The sequence below is a fragment of the Triturus cristatus genome, chromosome 2_2 (assembly GCF_964204655.1).
Source record: "Triturus cristatus chromosome 2_2, aTriCri1.1, whole genome shotgun sequence".
Taxonomy (NCBI): Eukaryota; Metazoa; Chordata; class Amphibia; order Caudata; family Salamandridae; genus Triturus; species Triturus cristatus.
The window spans coordinates 350,648,960-350,669,198 of record NC_140582.1 but is presented as its reverse complement, the minus strand read 5'-3'; positions in this window follow the sequence as shown (position 1 = coordinate 350,669,198).

Below are 20,239 nucleotides of genomic sequence, written 5' to 3'. Positions count from 1 at the left end.
GTGGCCATGTCGTAGTACATCGAGGATCAGTCACGCCGAGGCGTTTTGGATGCGTTGTAGTCGTTTGATGAGCTTGGTCGGAGCTCCCGCGTAGAGGGCATTTCCGTAGTCGAGTCTGCTGCTGACGAGGGCCTGGGTGACTGTCTTTATTGTATCTGTCAGGATCCATCTGTAGATCTTGCAGAGCATGCGGAGGGTGTTGAAGCAGGAGGAGGAGATGGCGTTGACTTGCTTGGTCATTGAGAGCGTTGAGTCGAGGATGATTCCCAGGTTGTGTGCGTGGCGGTGGCTGTCGGGGCTGCCCCCAGTACTGTCGGCCACCAGGAGTCGTCCCAGGCTGAGGGGTTGGAGCCGAGGATGAGGACCTCCGTCTTGTCCGAGTTCAGCTTCAGGCGGCTGATCTTCATCCAGTCGGCGACGGCCTTCATTCCTTCATGGAGGTTGGCTTTGGCGGTGATGGGGTCCTTGGTGAGGGAGAGGATCAGTTGAGTGTTCTCTGCATAAGAGATTATGTTGAGGTCGTGCTGTCGGGCGACGTGTGCAAGCGGGGCCATGTAAATGTTGAACAGTGTCGGGCTGAGGGAGGATCCCTGGGGTACGCCGCAAATGATCTCGGAGGCTTTGGAAAGGAATGAGGAGAGGTGGACACTCTGGGTTCTGTCGGAGAGGAAGGAGGTGGTCCATTCCAGAGCCTTGTCTCGGATCCCTGCAGCGTGGAGGCGTGCGTGTAGTGTGTGGTGGCAGACGGTGTCGAAGGGGGCGGAGAGGTCTAGGAGGATGAGTGCTGCGGTCTCACCATTGTCCATCAGGGTCCTGATGTCGTCGGTGGCAGCGACGAGGGCAGTCTCGGTGCTGTGGTTGCTGCGGAACCCTGATTGGGAAGGGTCCAGGATTCTGTTTTCTTCGAGGTAACGGATTAGCTGTCTGTTGACGATTTTCTCGATGACCTTGGCCGGGAAGGGGAGCAGAGAGATGGGCCAGAAGTTCTTGAGGTCTCGTGGGTCTGCCTTAGGTTTTTTGAGTAGGACGTTTATCTCGGCATGTTTCCAGCTCTCTGGGAAGGTCGTGGTCTCGAGGGAGAGGTTGATAACATTGCGCAGGTGGGGTGCGATGGAGCTCCTTGCTTTGTTGAAGACGTGGTGCGGGAATGGGTCTGACAGAGAGCCGGAGTGGATTGTGCTCATGGTCTTGATGGTGTCATCGACGCTCACGCTGGCCCAGGCTAGCAGGGGGTCGTGGTCGAAGGTGTGTGGAGGGTCTGTTGTGTTGCTGTCTGTTGGGGCTGTCTGGGTGTTGAAGCTGTTATGGATGTCTGCTATCTTGCGGTGGAAAAAGGTGGCGAGGGAGTCGCACAGGGCTTGCGACAGCGGGATGTCGTTGGTGTTGGAGCTGGGGTTGGAGAGTTCCTTCACGATGTTGAAGAGCTCCTTGCTATTGTGTGCATTGTTGTCGAGGCGGTCTTTGAAGGAGGTCCTCTTGGACGCCCTGTTGAGGTGGTGGTGGTTGCGGATGGTGTCCTTGTGTGCTGCGTGGCTGTCCGGAGTTTGTTCACTGTGCCATTCCTTCTCTAGTTTCCAGCAGGCTTTCTTGGAGGCAAGGAGTTCTGGGGTGAACCAGCTGGCCCTCTTGCTGGTGTCTCTGTGGGGGGGGGGTTTCTTCAGGGGGGCGAGGGCGTTGGCACAGTCCTCGATCCAGCATCTGAGGCTGTGGGCAGCTTCGTCGGCGTTGGAGGGTTCGGTGGGTGGGCTGAGAGCGAGGTTTGTATGTAGTTGGTCTTTGGTGATTTTGCTGCAGCAGCAGCGGGGGATCTGTTGGGTGCGGTGGGTTTCTGGAAGGCGAAGTGGATGCAGCGGTGGTCAGTCCAGAGGAGTTCGGTGGTGTGGCTGACGGAGACGTGCGGGCTTGAGGAGAAGACGGGGTCGAGCATGTGGCCGGCGGAGTGGGTGGGTGTTGTGACGAGTTGCTTCATTCCGAGGTTGGGGAGGTTATCTATCAGGGTTGTGGAGTTGTTGTCGTTGTTGTTCTCAAGGTGAAAGTTAAGGTCTCCGAGGAGGATGTAGTTGGTGGAGGTCAGGGCGTGCGTGCTGATGAAGTCGGCGATGGAGTCGCTGAACTGGGGACGGGGTCCGGGTGGTTGGCAGACGAGGGTGCCTCTGAGGGTGGAGTTAGGGTCTGTGTGGATCTGGAAGTGCATGTGTTCGGCGGTGCTGAGCGCGTCGTCGGTGCTAGTCGAGACCCTGATGCTGTTCTTGTGGACGATGGCGATTCCTCCTCCAACTCCGTTGGTGCGGTCTCTGCGGGTGATCTTGTAGCCATCTGGGATGGCTATGGCGATGTCGGGTGCGGAGGAGTCGTTCAGCCAGGTCTCTGTCAGGAAGGCGACATCCGGGGATGTTGTGCTGAGCAGGTCCCAGAGCTCGATGGCGTGTTTGCGTTCGGAGCGGGCGTTCAGTAGTATGTATCGGAGGTGGTTGGGGTCTTTCTTGGCGGGTGGTTCATCGGCTCTGAGGCTGGTGTAGCTGCAGTTCCGGCAGGTGAAGGGACCGTGTGTGCGTTTCGGGGCGGCCTTGAAGCAGGTGTGGGTCCGTCCGGAGTTGAGAGCATGCAGAGTGCTGGCATCGTAGTGGCGGTGGCCGTCATGGCGGGTGCGGGGGCTATGGGTTCTGGCGCTGGGCGCGGTCCAGGGGGAAGTGAATTGGCAGTGGGCAGTCAGGGCGGCGGGGCCGCAGGGGTGGTGAGGGACGATGAAGTGAACAGAAGGCAAAAGGGCACAAAAAACAAGGGAAAACGAGTGTCACAGAGGGCAATAGGGCACAGAAATACAGGAAAACGAGTGACACAGAAGGCATAAAGGGCAGAGAAATACAGGAAAAATGAGTGGCACAGAAGGTACAAAGGGCAGAGAAATACAGGAAAAACGAGTGGCACAGAAGGCAAAAAGGGCAGAGAAATACAGGAAAAACGAGTGGCACAGAAGGCAAAAAGGGCAGAGAAATACAGGAAAAACGAGTGGCATAGAAGGCAAAAGGGGCAGAGAAATACAGGAAAAACGAGTGTTACAGAAGGCAAAAAGGGCAGAGAAATACAGGAAAAACGAGTGTCACAGAAGGCAAAAAGGGCAAAGAAACACAGGAAAAACGAGTGGCACAGAAGGCAAAAAGGGCAGAGAAATAAAGGAAAAACGAGTGGCACAGAAGGCAAAAAGGGCAGTGAAATACAGGAAAAACGAGTGGCACAGAAGGCAAAAAGGGCAGAGAAATACAGGAAAAATGAGTGGCACAGAAGGCAAGAGGGCACAGAAATACAGGAAAAACAAGTGGCATAGAGGCAAAAAGGGCAGAGAAATACAGGAAAATGAGTGTCACAGAAGGCAAGAGGGCACAGAAATACAGGGGCAGCTGAGAAACAGAAGCCAAAAACGGGTGGAGAGGCACGGGGGCAGCGAGGGGTACAGAAGGAAAAAAAAGGCAGAGACACGGGGGCAGCGAGGGGTACAGAAGGAAAAATCAGGCAGAGACACGGGGGCAGCGAAGGGTACAGAAGGAAAAACTGGGCAGAGACACGGGAATGGCGAGGGGAACAGAGGGAGGAAAACGGGCATGGATCACGAACAGGCAGCGGGGGAAGATAGAAGAACAGCAGTCACAGACATAACAATGAAATATAGGCAATACAATAAAACAATAGAGCGGAAGATGAACACACCTACGGCCTACCACTGGCCACCAGGGATGAGGTGCAGGTGGTAGCCTGCGGGTGATGGAGGGCCTCGAACTTCCTCAACGGCAGCTGGGGCAGGGACACGCATGCGGTGCTGTGCGGAGGGGGAGCGACCTACCTGGTGGGGTCAAGGGTCACTAATGGGGCGCATCTTGGCGGTGACACAGCCTGAGCTGGATGCACGTTTGAAGGAGCATCAGCAGCAAACCAGGGGTGAGCATTTGGGGAGGGTGACTTTGGCTGTGAGTGGCTGCATGTGTACAGAGCCTGTGCCAGCGCTGGCCTATGTGATGTTGGTAGTGTGATAATGGGCTGGGTGACGGTGGCATGCATTTGCCCTACCTGTACTGACAACGGTGATTTGGATGCTGTGCATTCACATTACATACTGAGTTGTGCTCTTCAGGTTTCTTCTGCACTGGGGTAGTCTTGGGAATCCCATGGGTGGGAAAGGCAGTGTGCCCAATCTGACTGTGCCTTCATCAATGCGTCAATTGCATGCACCCAGAATGGGGAGGCCTACACATCTGACAGCAATGTGCACCATTCTATTGTCCCCACAGTACAACATGGTGGATGGCATGGGCTAATGGCCATTGTGGACTGTCATGTTGTAGTCTGGGTCTGTGTTTTCCCCTCCTGTTCCATCCAGATCTGCCATTGGCAACAAGTAGTGTGCCCCCATCATGTCCCTAGGTGTGCTCAGAACTATTTGTGTGTCTGGTTGAACAGAGCCACAAGCAGGGTGTTATACTGTGTGGTCATCACATGGCTCACTCATGCCTGAGTGTCCAGTTTCCAGGCACTGCTTGAGTCTATATGCTGAGTTGGCACGATGTGACTGCACAGGGTGGTGTGCAACATGTAGATGTGGTCATCTTTTGTAATGCATTGCTTGCATATGTTTGTTCTGTTGCTGTCACTGACCTGACCCTACATCTCTCTCTCTCATGCAGCATCTCCTGTGGTCACGGAGGGACAGGAGACAGACACCAGTGGGGGTGAAACAAGCACAACAGCTGCACAGGAGCCCAGTGACACAGATGTCACCAGCGCCTCAGAGGGGGACAGGAGTCTGCTGGAGGAATCCAAGCCTGAGACGCAAAGCACCACATCATCTGATGCCAGCAGGGATGCATCCATGTTGGAGGGCATAGGAAACGGGGACTCTGCATCGTCTTCCACCACACAGCGGCCAGTGCCCATCCTCCCAGCCACTTCCTCTGTTGCTGCCCGTGTCCGCCTCAGTAAGAGGGGTGTCCTTCACCCCTGGCACCTCTGCCCCAGCCCCTGTCCCCCCTGCTGCCACCAGTGCTGAGTCTGTGGACCTTTTGTGCCAGCTGTGTGTGGGCCAGACAGCTCTCCCCAATGCCTTCATTGACCACAACAAAAAATTGGCCCAGGTGGTTGCTTTCATGGAGGGCATACATTCTGACGTGGTTGGGCTGCACCGGACAGTCCAGGCTTTGTCATCGACAGTGATGTCTGCCCTTCAACAGGCACATACTCACAGTCCAGCTCCGGTCCCTTTGTCCACCCCCCTGGCAGTGGCCACGTCTGACGATAGTAACCACGGTCCACATACATCACAGTCATGATACAGCACACGGAGCACACAGCAGCAGCAACCCAAGCGGTCCCGGCCGCAGACACCATCCCAACAGTAGACCAAAGCCACCCCAGAGCGCAGGGAGAAAAGCCCGTCAGGCGACACCAGTGGACAATAAGCAAAGCAGCAGGACTCAGGCACACATGCCTCAGAGGCATCCCCATCCAAGGACTCTCCTGCCCCTAAAGCATTGCGCAAAGAGAAGCATACAGTGTCTGTGCCCACCAAGGAGGTGGTGCATGCCAAGGGTACACCTAGGAAGGGCTCCAAGGCAGAGTCACCCGCCACTTCGACTCCCATTCCAAGCCCAGTGAAGCAGGGGCCAGAGTGCACTGTAGGTGTGACACCTAGTAAACAGGGGAAGGGGGAGGGCAGAGGCGAAACCAGGCAAAGCGTTCCACTGGGTCCAGCACATCACCAGAGGGGGTGCCAGCACCTGCACCTGATGCAGCTTTGGTGGTGAGTGTGCCTGTTGTGCCCCCACCACTTCCCATTGATCCAAAGTCAGAGAAGCCATTTAGAATCCCCAAGAAGTGGAAAGGCACCCCTCCACAATCTCCAAGCCACACCGTGTCACCGTCTGCATGACTCCACCTCCACGTGCCACTACACCACCTGGTCCAAGGAGCCCTCCGGCTTGCCAAGCCACTGATAGCTCTACCTCAGCTGTTCCGCTCTCTCCCCGTTCAGGTGCCCTGACAGTCCCCAAGACACAGTCAGCTCTCAGTCTGTCTGACAGCCAAGTCTGAGTGTTAGTTACCCTCACACACCTTTCTCTCACACAGGTGGGCCTGTACTGCACATTGTTACCCCTGATTGTGTTGCTGACCATGGAAAGGTACCGTCACACACATTCCCTGTGCAGCTTCTCATGGACTCAGTCTGCACCTTGGACTGGCCACTGGCCTTGTGTTTTGCCCCCTGCCTGTGCAACTTCTCGTGGACTCAGTCTGCACTCTGTCCTGCCCACTGGCCTTGTCGTTCACTGCTGTGTGCCCCCTGCCTGTGCAGCTTCTCATGGACATGCTCAGCATTTTGTGCCTTGCTCTTCTATTGTCATGGTGCCTATCTGTGCAATATGTGAACACTTGCTCCTGTTGTCTATTTTGTCAGTGTCCTTCCTGAATAAAGTTATTTTGCTGTGTGTATATGGTTTACTGTGCCACATGCTCTGCGAGCTACTTCAACATGGTCAATGTTTGGGCTCACTTACTAATCAGTTTTCTGGGGTGACAGGGTCTTCAGTTCTTCCTGAACCAGATACTTGTGGGGGCAATGGTGTAATTTTACAATGTGCAGCAGTTATCATTTACTTGATTAGTTCATGTTGGCTATATTGTATACATATCAGGTTGGGGGGCACTGCCGGCACAGAATGGGTTTCTGCACACATTTTTGCAGGCAGGCTGTCCAGGGTCATCATGTATGTTCGTTCTTCCTTTATGTGTGCCCAGTGGTGTATGTGTGTGGTCATCTTGTGATGGCCAGTCATCCTAGTCCCATGGCTTACTTTCCATGTGTGCTCTTGGATGGTCAGGTGGTGTGCGGTGTGGAGGGGGTGAGTGTGTGGGGAGTGTTGATGTGTGCATGCCCCTGCAATGTGAACTACACACATGTGTCACCCAGGAGTTGTATGCCTGTTGTTTTGATTGTTCAGCCCTGTGGATGTGGTTGTATGCACATGTGTGAGTTGTATGTAGTGCACTGTGCAGTGTGTTGGTGTGTCCTTGCAGTTCTGTCTGACTCCTACTTTTTGTTTTTGCCACTTGTGAGTATGCAGAGTGTGCAGAGTGTGTGACTGTTGAGTCAGTGTTGTGTTTTATTGCACATCCATGTGTCTGGTGGCTGTTTGTGGTGACTGTGCAGACCTGCTGTTCCACACTGCCACTGTGGTTGTGTTTTTTCATGCCTTGCTGTCAGATGGTGCCTTCTTGCCTGCAGTGTGGCATGTTGTGTGTGTTGTCATGCCATCCCCTATCTGTGCTTCAGATGCCTACCCATTGTGGGTCTGCACTCCCTCTCTTTATGTATGGTACACTCCTGCCATGTCCCCTATTGGCATACAGTACACTTCACTTTGGTGTCAGCTGTCCCCTTGGTTTCCATGTGTGTGTGCTTCCCCATCACTTCATTTGTGACACTGTGCTTTTTGGAGCAGTTCTTAGTCCAGGGTCAATGTGTCACTCAGGGCATTTCCCCAATGGGTTGTATGTGATGTTCTGGTGCTGTTTGGCAGTCATGGTTGCTCCTATGCAGTCCAACTGTGTGTGCTGCCCAGTCTTCTGGTCAAGTTGTTTCCACCTTTGTGTCTTGGACTTGTGAATCTGTTGGTGTTGTGTTGGATGTATGTGTGTTGTCTGTGTTATTGCTTCAGTTCCTGGGGGTGCTGTTGTCTTTGTGCTGTGCTGTATGGTGTTGTGTGGGTTGCTGTTCTGTCACTGATGTCTGTGTGTGGCTGGTACGCCTGGTGTGCACACAATGCTTGTTGTGCATGCAGTGCTGTGTGTGTCTGTTGCCTTGTCATTGCCTGGTGTGCATCCCCTGATGTCCTGCTGTTTTTGCTGTGTGATTGTTGTGCCTGTGCATCTGTTGTTTGTTTGATGTGGCTGTGTTTTCTGTGATGGTGCACTACTTGTGTGTGTTGTGGTATGTTGTCTGTGCATTGTTCCTGAGTGATGATGTTGTGCCCTCCGGTTGTGTCTGTGCTCCCATTGCCTTTCCCCAGTTTAGCTGCACAGAGCATGTCTGTTCTTGTTGTTGTTCTGTGTGTGTTTCTGTTGGGTCATGTGTTTGTGTGTTGTTTTTGTGCAGACATTTGTTGTGGCATCCCTGTGTGTGTGTGATGTTTGAGGCTACCCCCAGGGTGTATGATTGTTTGTGTGTGTGTTGACTGGCAAGTATTGCCAGCCTTCAGTGTGTTTGGTACTGGTGTTGTGTGCTGCTGGTGTGAGGGGGGTATGTGTGTGGATTTCTACTGGTGTTTGTCAGTCACGGCATGTGTCAATGGTCCCTGTGTGTGGTGCTGCTGGTGTACTCCAGTGAAGTAGTTGTATAGATGTGTGGCTGTTCACAGTTTGACGTCAGGGCCTTCCTTTCATCCTTGTGCCTCTACATGGTTTGCCTTGCTGTTTCCCTGTGTTGCTGCACTGTGATGTCTGTGGTTTGTCCTCACTGCCTGTACCAGCCATGTGTGCTTTCATGGTGTGAGGGTATTGTTCTCTGTTCCTTGTCTTGCATGTGATGTACACATGCTTGTTGTGTGTCTGTCTCCTTGGCCTTCCATTTGTGTGCATCCCACTTTGGTTTTCCTATTTGTTGTGCTCCATTGTTGTTGGCATGTGGGGTGTGTATGTGTCTGTGTGTCAGTCTGTGGTATGTATGTGTGACTAAGCAGGCTGTGTGTCCATTTGGATGTTAGTTCCTTGTATGTGTTCATTTGGTGCTTGTCCTCATTTTAGTTTCCCTGAGTGTGGTGTTGTGGTGGTGTGCGTGTTTCCGTGGCCCAGTGCTACTGTGCTGTGTGTTGTGTTTTCCTGTGCAGCCACTCCTGCAGTGTCTGTCTACATGATTGTTTGTTGTGTGGTGCAGAGTGTGTATTGACCTGGCTTGTTGTTGTGCATGGGGTGCACAGGAGGAGCACATGGCATGTGCCTTCATGGGGTGTGCTAGTGTGTAGTGGGAGGGGTGTGGCCCTGTGGTTTTTGTGCCCTGCCCATGCCTCGCACTGGCCCTGCCTTCTGCATTGTGCGCATGTATTTAATTGTGTTCACCACTGCGGTGACGTGACCGGGACATTGCTGCATGGTGGCGGTAGCTGTGTGTCCAGGATGCAGAGGGGTGACTTGGTAGCAGGTGGGTGATGTTTGGGGGCCCTTGTGGATGTGTCCCTGTCCCCACCAGGGTGTCTGATGTGGATTTGGACCCTGTGTCTGCCCATGTGTTGTGTGTTGTGTTATTGCGTACCTGCAGCGGCGTGCGTGGCGATCCATGAGTTTCTGGTGATGTAGCAGGTACAGCACCAGAAAGATGTGTAGAGCTGGGTCCATGGTGGTCGTGACTGGGTGATGAGGACCGAGACTCTGGTTTCGCTCTCCACTGTCGTGCTTCCGCCGTCTCTGATTGGGTGGTTACTCCGCTGCGGTGCGTCTGCTTGTTTGATATCTATGTCCTTTGTTGGGTGTTTGATGTATCTTTATCTGTCCATTTCATTCCAGTTCTGTTTTGTTTTTCAATAGGTACCTATTTACTAGGACCCAACATATATCTTTTGAACCGGTTCTGGTTCTCTTTTTGAGTTGATTGTTTTTTACCCCGCATAAACCGGTTCTTTACTGTGCATTTGGGGTCCCCCTTCGTAATGGCGTCTGCTTGTTTGAGTCATCCTAATTTGTAGAGCAGGGCGGACGTCATTCTGCACGGCGGAGAGTCTCTATTGGCTCCCACCGCCGCGGTGGCGGGCACACTTTGATGGCGGTGCGCGTCGCACCGCAGTGGTGTGGAAATGGGCTATGTTTGGCCATACTAATATGGCGGGCGTGAGGACCATTGCTCGCGGGCGGAAAAATGCATTTTTCCGCACTGGCGGCACCGCGGTGGTGCCACCGCCCGACATCCTAATGGATCCCTAAGTCCCCCATTAGGATGGCGGGCAGACTTTAGTCCGCCCACCACCCTAGCGGTGCTGGGACTGGCCACCGCCAATTAGGATGTGACCGCCACCCTTGCGGTCGCAGTCCGATCTTCAACATTGCGGCGGGTGCTGACAGCAGCACCCGCTCCAATGCCAAAGAGACATGCTGTGCATTGCGATGCTCAATGTGGCAGGCACCGCGCGGTGCCTGCCACCTTGTGCATGGCAATTAAGGGGGGCCCGCAAAGCAATTCCCACCAGCCTTTCCATGGCGGCATCACCGCCTTGGAAAGGTCTTTACCACCAAGCATCATAATATGGAGGGCATTTTATGCCGGAGCTCCGCCCGGCCGGCAATCGTAATGATTGCCAACCGGCGAAAAAGCGGCAGACGGACTTTCCGACCGCCGCAGTACCCCCCACCATGGTAATATGGCGGGGGTAACTGTGGTTGTGATGGCGGGTGGATCGCCACCGCCGGCCATCATAATCACCCCCTAAATATTTAATATATTAAATAATTTACAAATTTGTTTCACAAATATATTTTGGTATCACATACATTTTTTTAAACATTTAATATATCAAAGAAATATACATTTTAATATACATTAAATATTATATTTTATGTTTTTTGATAATATAATATGTAATACATATTTTACATTTTTTGTACTTTTTTTCTATATATATTTTTTCTTCAAAACATAAATATATATTTTGGATTTCTTTTTAATTTCTCCATTCCTGTGTATGGGGAGGTAGTCTTTTTTTCATTTTTATTACGCTGCCATTTTTCTTTCCATTTCCTCTCTTTTCTGTGTATCTGTCTGGTTTTTAGACCATTTTGGAAGACGGAACCTCGCGGTTGGGAGCTGCATTTTGTTGGTTAAGGTAAGTTTAATTTAATTTACTTTTAAGGTAGTTTTAAGGTAGGGGCGGTAGTAACAGTGTAGTTAGACTTGTTAGGGTGTTAAATGTTTGTTTTTTGTGTAGTTTGATGTTATTTTGGTATTTCAGTGTTTGATGCACCGCCCGCCACAATGCTGTGAATGCGGGGTGCCACGGCCATGGTGGCGTGGCATCCTAATTGATGGTGCGGGACCGCCGCACCACTGGCAGCCGGTCCCGGTACCGCTAGGGGGGCGGGCAGACAGGAGTCCGCCCGCCATCCTAATAGACCCCTAAGTCTCTATTTTTATTTAGTTGTTAAAAAAATACTATTTTTAGTTGATGTAGTTTATTTAGTTAATCTTGTTGTTTTGTTGAAGTCTGTAGAAGCTATTACATTAAAAGTATTTGTTAGTTATGTTTTGCTTTTTTAATACATTTTTTCAGTTTTCATCAGTCTATTTGTTGATTAAGATATACATTTTTTTTTTTCGTTAATGTTGATTTTGTAGTTGTTTTGCAAGTAAATTGTTGTTTTTAATTTTTTAGGTGGAGTTTTAGTGAAGTTTAGTCTGTGAAATATAAAGGGAAACATATTATAGTTTTAGTTAATTTGTTTATAATTATTTTTCTTTGAAGCTAATTTTATTTATTTATTAAAAAAAGTTTTTTTCTTACCTTTAATGAGAGTTTTTCTGATTAGTTGTTTGTGTGGATCTTTTTTGTTCTGTGTTCTGTCTTGCAAACTTTCGTGCTTCTCAAGTGTTTCACGGTAAATTTTGTGTTAATTAATTGATTGCTTTTATAGTGTTTATTTAACTAGTTAGAGTTTCTATTGGTTTGTGTTGGTGTAGTGATTGGTCGAGATAGCTTTTTAAAAAATGTTTTGGCAGTTATAATTCAATTTGTTTAATGTTAATTATGTTTATTTAATGTTTGTTTTTATTTTGTTTAGTAATATAATCAAAATGTATGTGTAAATAAATGTTATATATTTTTATATATGCAATATATATTAGTTTATTTATTTTTGATAGTTGCAATTTTATTTTATGTTGTAGCGTTTGTTTATTTATTTGCTTTTGATTTTTAAGTGTATTTGTTTGTGTTTTAGTTTTGTTAATTTTGTAATTGTTTTGTGTTTGTTTTTAATGTTTGATATATGTTATTTGTTCATATTATTCATACTAGTTTAGTTTTATGTTTAAATGTTATTTTTTGGTACTGTTTATATGTATTTAATCGATGTTTGTGTTGTCGATATTATGCATATCGATGTTTTTGTTGTGATATATGTTATTTTAATTTTATTGATATTTTTGTGTTTTTTTGTTGTCGATATTTTTGTCTTGAAATTCTTTTACATAATATTTTTTTATCGATGTTTGTGTTATTTTAGTTTCGTGTATTGGGTGTCGATATTTTTGTATAGGATATTAGTGACTCGATAATTTTGTAGCTCAATATTATAGGAGTTGATTTTGTGTCAGTGACCCAATTGGAAGATAGCAAAGAGAGAGAGAGATCAAACGCCCTATGACAAGGAGTGCCCTGTGGGCGATACAAAGTGATTTAAATTTGATCCCCTCACTCACTGGGAACCAATCGAGGGAGTTCAGGGCTTGTCGGGCAGATTGATGTCAGTCACTATCCGAGGGGCAGAGTTCTGTACCACCGGCAGTTTCCTTATTATGGCTTTTGGAGCGCCCAAATAAATTGAGTTGCCGTTGTCCAGGCGGGAAAGAATGAGAGCCTAGACCACCAACCTCTTGAAGGGAAGAAGAAGAGGGAGAATCTTTCGGAGTATCCTGTGCATGCCATAACAAACAGCTACAAGCTTTACTGCTTGGGAGTCAAAATTAAAGGATTTACCCAGCAACATTCCTAGGCTCTTTATGGCAGTAGAGGGACCTAAACAGCTCTGCCAACCCAGACTCATGAGAAAGTTAGGATTGTTGCCAAGAATCATATGCACCGTTTTCTCTCAATTTAGTTTAAGGCAGGAGCTATTCACTTATCTGGTAACTTTGTCTAAACAGGGGAATAATGTAGAGGAGAGGGACTCTTGGTTCTGGGCAAGGGAGAGGACATATTGCGTATTGACTTCATAATAGAATATTAAAATTTCGATGGAGTGGACAATATATGCAAGTCGCCTCACATACAAATTAAAAAGAGTGGGACTCAGCGACGAGCCCTTAGGCATTCCACATTTTTAGGGTAAAGTATTTGACGTACAGCCCCATCGAAGACCTGAAATTACCTATCTTCTATGAAGGACTTAAGCACAGAAAGGGCTAATCCAAAGATTCCAGCACCCTGTAATCTATCAGCAAGAATATCATGATTTACTGCATCAAATGCTGAGCTAAGATCTAGAAGGATAATAGCTGCCAGGCCTCCTTGATCTAGCAGCCCTTTGTCTTCTTCTACCACCACCAGAAGAGGAGTCTCTGTGCCATGGTAGGGTCATCGCTTGGCCATCTGTGTTCTCCAGACCACACACCCACAACTCATTGTGTTCATATAAAGTGCAATTAAATTCGCCTGCCCACATTAAACAATGCTTTCGATTTTTAAAATTCAAGTTGAGAACTGTGTTGTCTAACCAGGCCATCACATCAGAACAGCGGTGATTGAATAGATTATGATAAAAGTTCATACTTAACAAATCAACTGGGCTCAGCCCATATATTATTAGTACTTGGGACCAAGGAGACGAGCCTAGGGAGTCTACTTTTAGGTGGGGGATCTTGATGTAGATCAAAATTGTCATTCCTCCCCTTGCCCGTTCACAAGTGGAAGATGGTGCGGGTTTGCAGAATGACAAAAAAGCATCAAAATGGAAATCATCCAATGCCCAAGTCTCTTTTAGACAGATTAGTCAAAAAATGTTAGGTATTCTAACTAGTCTTCATTAGATAGTATGGTGCGAACTCCGGCAATATTCCATGATAACAGGTTGGACATTACAAAGTGACTATTGCCATGTTCTGGTACTGAGACCACGGACTGGTTACCAAGTGGATCACATTCTGATGAAAAGGAAAGAGGTCGGGATTCAGATGGTGGTGGGCATCAATCGATATCCTGCAGGCTACTCAAAGGGGAAGCGTAGTTATGAACAGGAATTAAAGGAGCTCAGACTGGTACCACAGATTTTACTGTGGTCTGACTGATACCTTCGCTCACCAATCCAAAAATAAGAGTAGTTTTATAGAAAAAGCCCAAAGGGAGAGCGACAATTTGGTTTTGAGACTCGGTCAGGTGTTTCAATGCTGCAAGTAATTTCCTCATTAACCCCTGATTTTTGAAGTTTGTGATAACATAGTCTCCTGGCGAAGATTGTCGTTCTTGGCCCACCCAGGGCACTCTCCTTACTGTCAAAATTTCAGATGAGAGATCGCCTGCCCAGCCTGAGTTTGTCCTGATCCAATGCTTTACTTTATATTTCAGGTCCATCCACAACTCACTTTTTGCTGGTAATAGAGGGGTAACTTGATCCAGAATGATAAAAAGAGGTATTTTCTTGAGGGGGAGTTGTAAATGGGGCTGTTGTAAGCCAGCAGGTGATGGAGCTCTACCCTCCTGCATGGAGGGTTGCCAGCTGTTGGAGAACGAAGTTGTACTGGGAAGTGAAGCGACTGCTATATCTGCATGCTGAGGACTGCTAGAAGGATTCGTAGTTATGGGGCTGAGGCCCCCTGAAACTAATGTGGTGTCGGAAGAAGTATCATTGGGCCTTTGATTTGGGAAAGAGTTGTTCTACTTGTGATTGAGAACAAGGTAGTGATGGGATTAGGTCGCACATCTATTCTCTAGTAGCTAGAACCATCTTTCAAGGTGCCCATCCGGATAGAAGAGCATCCCACTACCTAGGATGCGAAAGTCCACTAGGCCCAGGGTATGGTGCTAGTGGTTAGAACAGTCTTTACAACAGGGTACTATCCCGGCACTCCAGGTAACAAAATCATGTATCACACAGTAAAGTGAACGACGAACCTTCTGGCCTAGTTTAGTTAGCAGTTGCAACTTTCCCCACAATTGTTCCGGAAATAAGCAGTGCCGCACCAGTGCAGTTCAGTCAAAATGAGTACATACTTTAATTAGCAAATAAAGTCAACATACATGTTTTAGAGTCAGCATATAGCAATGTATACCCAATGTTGGAACAGAAAATCGCAAGAAGCATAGTACCAGTTATCTTCAAGCAACACATGTAAATGCAAACATATGTACAGTGCACCAATATAATATTATCAGAACAGCCTAAGTAACACGTATAAGTACAGATATATGTACGGTACATCAATGTGAAGTTTTCAAAACAGCCGACACGTGTTTCGTTACTAATGTAACTTCTTCAAGGCTGTTGGAGTAAAACCGAAAAGACATTTAAACATAGACATTCCTTGAAATATTACCAATTCATGTTCTCAAAATTAGTCTCAGCAACAAAGCCCATTTGTCCAAGAGCGGTAATGCGAGCAAACATGCACGGCTACAGCAATGTTCACAACAGACCCCAATACTAGGGTTTCACCAGAGAGCAGGAGAAATAGATCCAAAACACCATGTCACCCGTCGTGATGAGTAAGAAGAACCAAGGGTGAGTAGAGGAAAGCAACCAATGGAACCCAGGGTACGATTTAGCTGGGTTGTATAGAGTCAATTAAGATGAGAAGTAAGAGATCTCATAGCGTTACCTTCTGTCTACTTAAGTCGGGTAGTATTAAGTGGTATCACACCGTATTCTAACTAAGTCTGGTGGCAATTCTAAGGCAGGACATTCCTCGAAGTGAACAGAATAAGTAAGAAGAGTCTCCTCGTATTCTGAAAATAAAAATATGAAAGGAAATCATGTAACATTTTAGGCTTGATAAGAGATTATGTCAGTTGATTTCCTAATCATTAGGCCTTCTCCAACTGTACTAAGGCATCAGTATACCTGGTAATTAGTAGTCCTGAGTGGGGGGATGACCAATGTAGTTAAGAATTTCCCATGTCCGAAATTCCGAGCTTGTGTTCACACTTCCAATGTGGTTTTGCGGCACCCCAAGTCCGTGCCTGGGCAGAACGAAGCGAAAATATATTAAAAGAAAAAAAGGTACAAGGTGGGTCCTCAGGTAATCTAGATCCATACAATAAGGATTTCATTACTTAAGGGAGACTAACCAAGGTTAGCAGTCTCGATGTGAACGAAGGTGGTATGTAGTGCCCCTTCCGCGACGTCCAATATATGACGTAATTTGAAAAAATGAAGGACGTTTGCCACGACCTATGGATACAGTTACTCTGTAATGAGTCATAAACAATCATCAGTGTGCCATGGCAAAGAGTACAGTCTAATATTTTAAGGAGGGGGTTGAGGTGCCCTCCAGTAGTGCATAAACCCTCCTAAGCGAAAATAAAAGTAACATATAGTCTTACCCCCACAGAGGTTGTTTTCTGTGTACTGTCAGTTCAGTATTGCAGCACACATCCCTGTGTCAATACTACGCGGTAACCGTAGACGAAGTTCTGTCTCATTCGTTTAGTCAATATATTCAAATCTATAAGGCAAAAAGAACCCCATAATCACCCGATGCTGGGAGTGTGACATAGTAGCACACTTCCTGAAATCAGTGGTGAGTACAAGTAGCACCCAAATATCCATGTCGGAGCCATTTTAGATGAATCTTGCGGGATGCAGAAATACGTACATAGAATTTGAAGTCTCTAACAAGACATTAGGTATCCAGTATATAATAAGGTAATACTACGGTAAACAGACCTCTCTTAGTAGGAATGGTGTGCGTCTTATACCGTGTTCACAAACAAGCACGTAAGAACTTACTAGTATGATCCTTGCTTATTCAAAAAAGGAACGGAACCATGTTGCAGAATGTATTTTCACGCGAGCACTATGGTAGGTGCCTGTAAAAAGAGCCAATCATTCCGTTACATACATATTAATAAAAGTTACTAGAGGGAACTAAAATTCCCATTCTTAAGCTTAAAAGCGTCCTCAAGGTAGACGTGAGCTCGCGTTAGGTCACTTACTAGTTACAGTCATCCGACCTCCAACCCATAGTACGGCGGAAGTTCTCGGAGGCAGTCTGTAACGGTTCCGTCACTGATCTTTTCAATCCAGATTAGAAAGAGTAAACAGACTTCGCATCCCGGACGGACTTCCTGTTTCCAAATCCGAGGTAAACAAGACTAAACTTCCTGCCAATTGTTCGGCCATATTTGAACGATAATTATGTTACCGAGTATGAAGCCAACTATTCTGAGAAGCAACTCGTTCAAATGAATAATTCTACTCCGCGTCTTTCTACGGCTTCTCACAAGTCTTGAAGGGGCCATCCGAAAATATCTTAATCTATGACATGCTCTATCTCGTCACAGCCCTATGAGCAAAGTAGACCTGGAAAACACAAGGAAAAAGAGAAGGACAGTCATAGGTAGATCAGTATGCCACCAGGGAAGGAAAAGTACCGCTTGATGTGCGGAGTCACCCACCAGGTTATTAGAATTTCCAACCTGAATATTAAAGCAGCTTACAGTATTTGACATATTGGGAACCCAGACATTTAATCTCTTAGAAACACTTGTAGTTCCCTATCAAAGTTAATTCCCTGTTCTACGGCACGTAACCTGATAATCCATTGCGCCTCAAGTTTTCTGAGATTAAGTGTGCGATCCCCCCCTCTAGGGTGGTTGAAGGCTTGGGTAATCCCATGAAATTTAATATTGAGCAATGAGTCATCTGAGTGCAGGGTATTAAAGTGTACTGCCAGGGGGTAGCTCTGGTCATTTTTTCGAATGGCCCTCATGTGTTCCTGGATCCTTTCCTTCAGAGCACGAATAGTGCTGCCAATATAAATTAGATTGCAGGTACATACTATGCAGTAAACCACAAACTTGGAGTCACAGTTCATGAAATCTTTTATGCAGTGGGTCGTATGTGTATTGTATTTGAATTCCTTTATGCCATTTAATGCCAAGGGGCACATGTTACAATGAGTGCACCTATAGAATCCCTTCGGTTTAGCAGGTAACCATGAAAGAGTCTTAGGCATGGGTGGAAGGTAACTATTGCATAGTATGTCCCTCATCGTTTTATTCCTTCTGTATATAATTCTGGGTTTATCAGTGAGATGTTTCTCCACTGATTTGTCACATAACAGAAGGTGCCAGTGCTTTGTAACTATTTTGTTGATTGCCACACTCTCCACATGATAATCTGTTATAAGGCCTATTTCTTTGGTCTTAGTGAGTTTCTTTCTCGTCATGCTCCCACTCTTTTTAAGGAGTGAGTTTCTAGGTGTTGAGAGTGCTCGATTTCTAGCGGTTGCAAGAATCCTTGGTGTGTAGCCCCTACGTACAAAACGTTCTTGTAGGAGTTGTAGTTCATGCATGAAGACCTCATCCTCACTACAGTTTCTACGGAGGCGGAACATTTCGCCTAGAGGGATGGCATTGATTTGAGTCATGGGGTGGGCACTCCCCGCATGTAACACAGAGTTACATGCCGTTTCCTTTCTGTATATTTTTGACATGATTTTATTGCCTTTAATATAGAGAGTAATGTCTAAGAAGGCAACCTGTGTGGTGCTAAAGTTTGAAGTGAACTTGAGATTGTACGAGTTGTCATTTAGAAAATCTGTTAGGGAGATGAATTGGGATTGGCTTCCTGTCCATATAAGAAAAATATCATCAATGTACCTCCCCCAATACATGATATGTGTAGTTAGTTCTGACGGGCCGTTCATCCACAGGTGTTGCTTTTCGAACATGCCCATGTATATGTTTGCTATGGATGGCGAAAATTTACACCCCATGGCTACGCCCATTGCTTGTTGGTACCACTCCCCTCTGTACATGAAGACATTATTTTCCAGAACCAGTTTGGTCATTTCAAGAAGCATCAATGTATGTCCATATAGTGTAGCATCCCTTTGGAATAGTGTGTCCTTAAGAGCCCGTAGGCCTGCTTCCCATGGGATGCTGGTATACAGGGCACACACATCTAATGTGGCAAACGACATTTCCGGTAACCACTCAACATCCTCCAATTTGTTTAATAAGTCCCCTGTGTCCCTCAAATAAGATGGGAGATTAAGTACAAAGGGTTGCAAAAAATGATCAATGTACTCCGAAATTCGTTCGGTAGGCGAACCCAGACCAGAGACTATTGGTCTGCCCGGGGGAAACGTAGCTGGTTTATGTACCTTGGGTAATACGTAAAAACAGGGTGCTTTCGGTGTAGGGTTGAGAAGATATCTAGCTTCTCCATCACTAATTAAGCCCTGTTCTTGCCATGTTGTCAGTTTAGCCTCAATCAAGAGGTTAATGTTTCTCAAGGGATTTCCTAATAGCTTAGTGTAGGCCTGATGATCTGATAGTTGCCTAATAACTTCTTTATCATAGTCATCTTCTTGCATTAGGACAATGTTGCCTCCCTTGTCTGCCTCTTTTATTACTAGATGTGTGTTGGCCGAGAGTTTTTTCAAAGAATAGTATTCTGATTTCGACATATTGTATCGGTAGTGTTTGTTCTTTAGTCTTAGCTTATCCTCCAGAGTATGCAGATCTTTGGTCACAGCTCTGTAGAATGCATCAATCATGTTATCTGCTGGTAGTCTAGGTACAAATTGTGAAGCAGTCCTCAGCCCACTATCCCAATTAGTATTCATTTCTATCCCCAGATCTCTCAAAACGTTAGACATAGAGATAGAGTCATCATTTAGTGAGGACAGAACATGTACATTAACAACATCACCAATAGTCTTACCACACGGTGTAATCACCTGATCAGGACAAGAAATAGAGGTCTGGTTCTCCTCAAAGTATTTTTTAAGCTTTATTTTTCTCACAAATTTGTACAAGTCGACATGAATATTAACAAAGTCCGGTTTGTTGGTTGGACAAAAGCTCAATCCTTTCATAAGAGCCAGTTCCTCACATTTAGTTAACTCATGGTTTGACAGATTCACGATTTGTACATGATCAGGAGATTCAGCCATCGCAGTCTCCGTATTGAGCTGGTTGTGTGTCGTCTGCATCAATTCTTTACATTGCGGGCCGAGGATCTGGTGTTCGTTGCCCCTTCTCTCCCTGCGTTTCCACCTCCCGCCCCTTCTAGTTTTTTTGAGGTGTCTCGGTTGTATATATTCCGAGTCCCCTTCCGATAACGGTTCAGTTCCTCTAAAAAAGAGGAACTCGTGGTGGGGTCCAAGTGTATGCCCTGGGCAGCGGTTTCTGGTTCAGTAGTGTTGCTCGTTTCGCTACAGATACTGGAAATATCAGACCCACTGGTAGATGGTACATTGGGGGCGCTAGTAGTTGCCAAATTTCTAGGACCTCTAGTTGGGCGTTCCTCGTCGAATTTTTTTGCAAAAGTA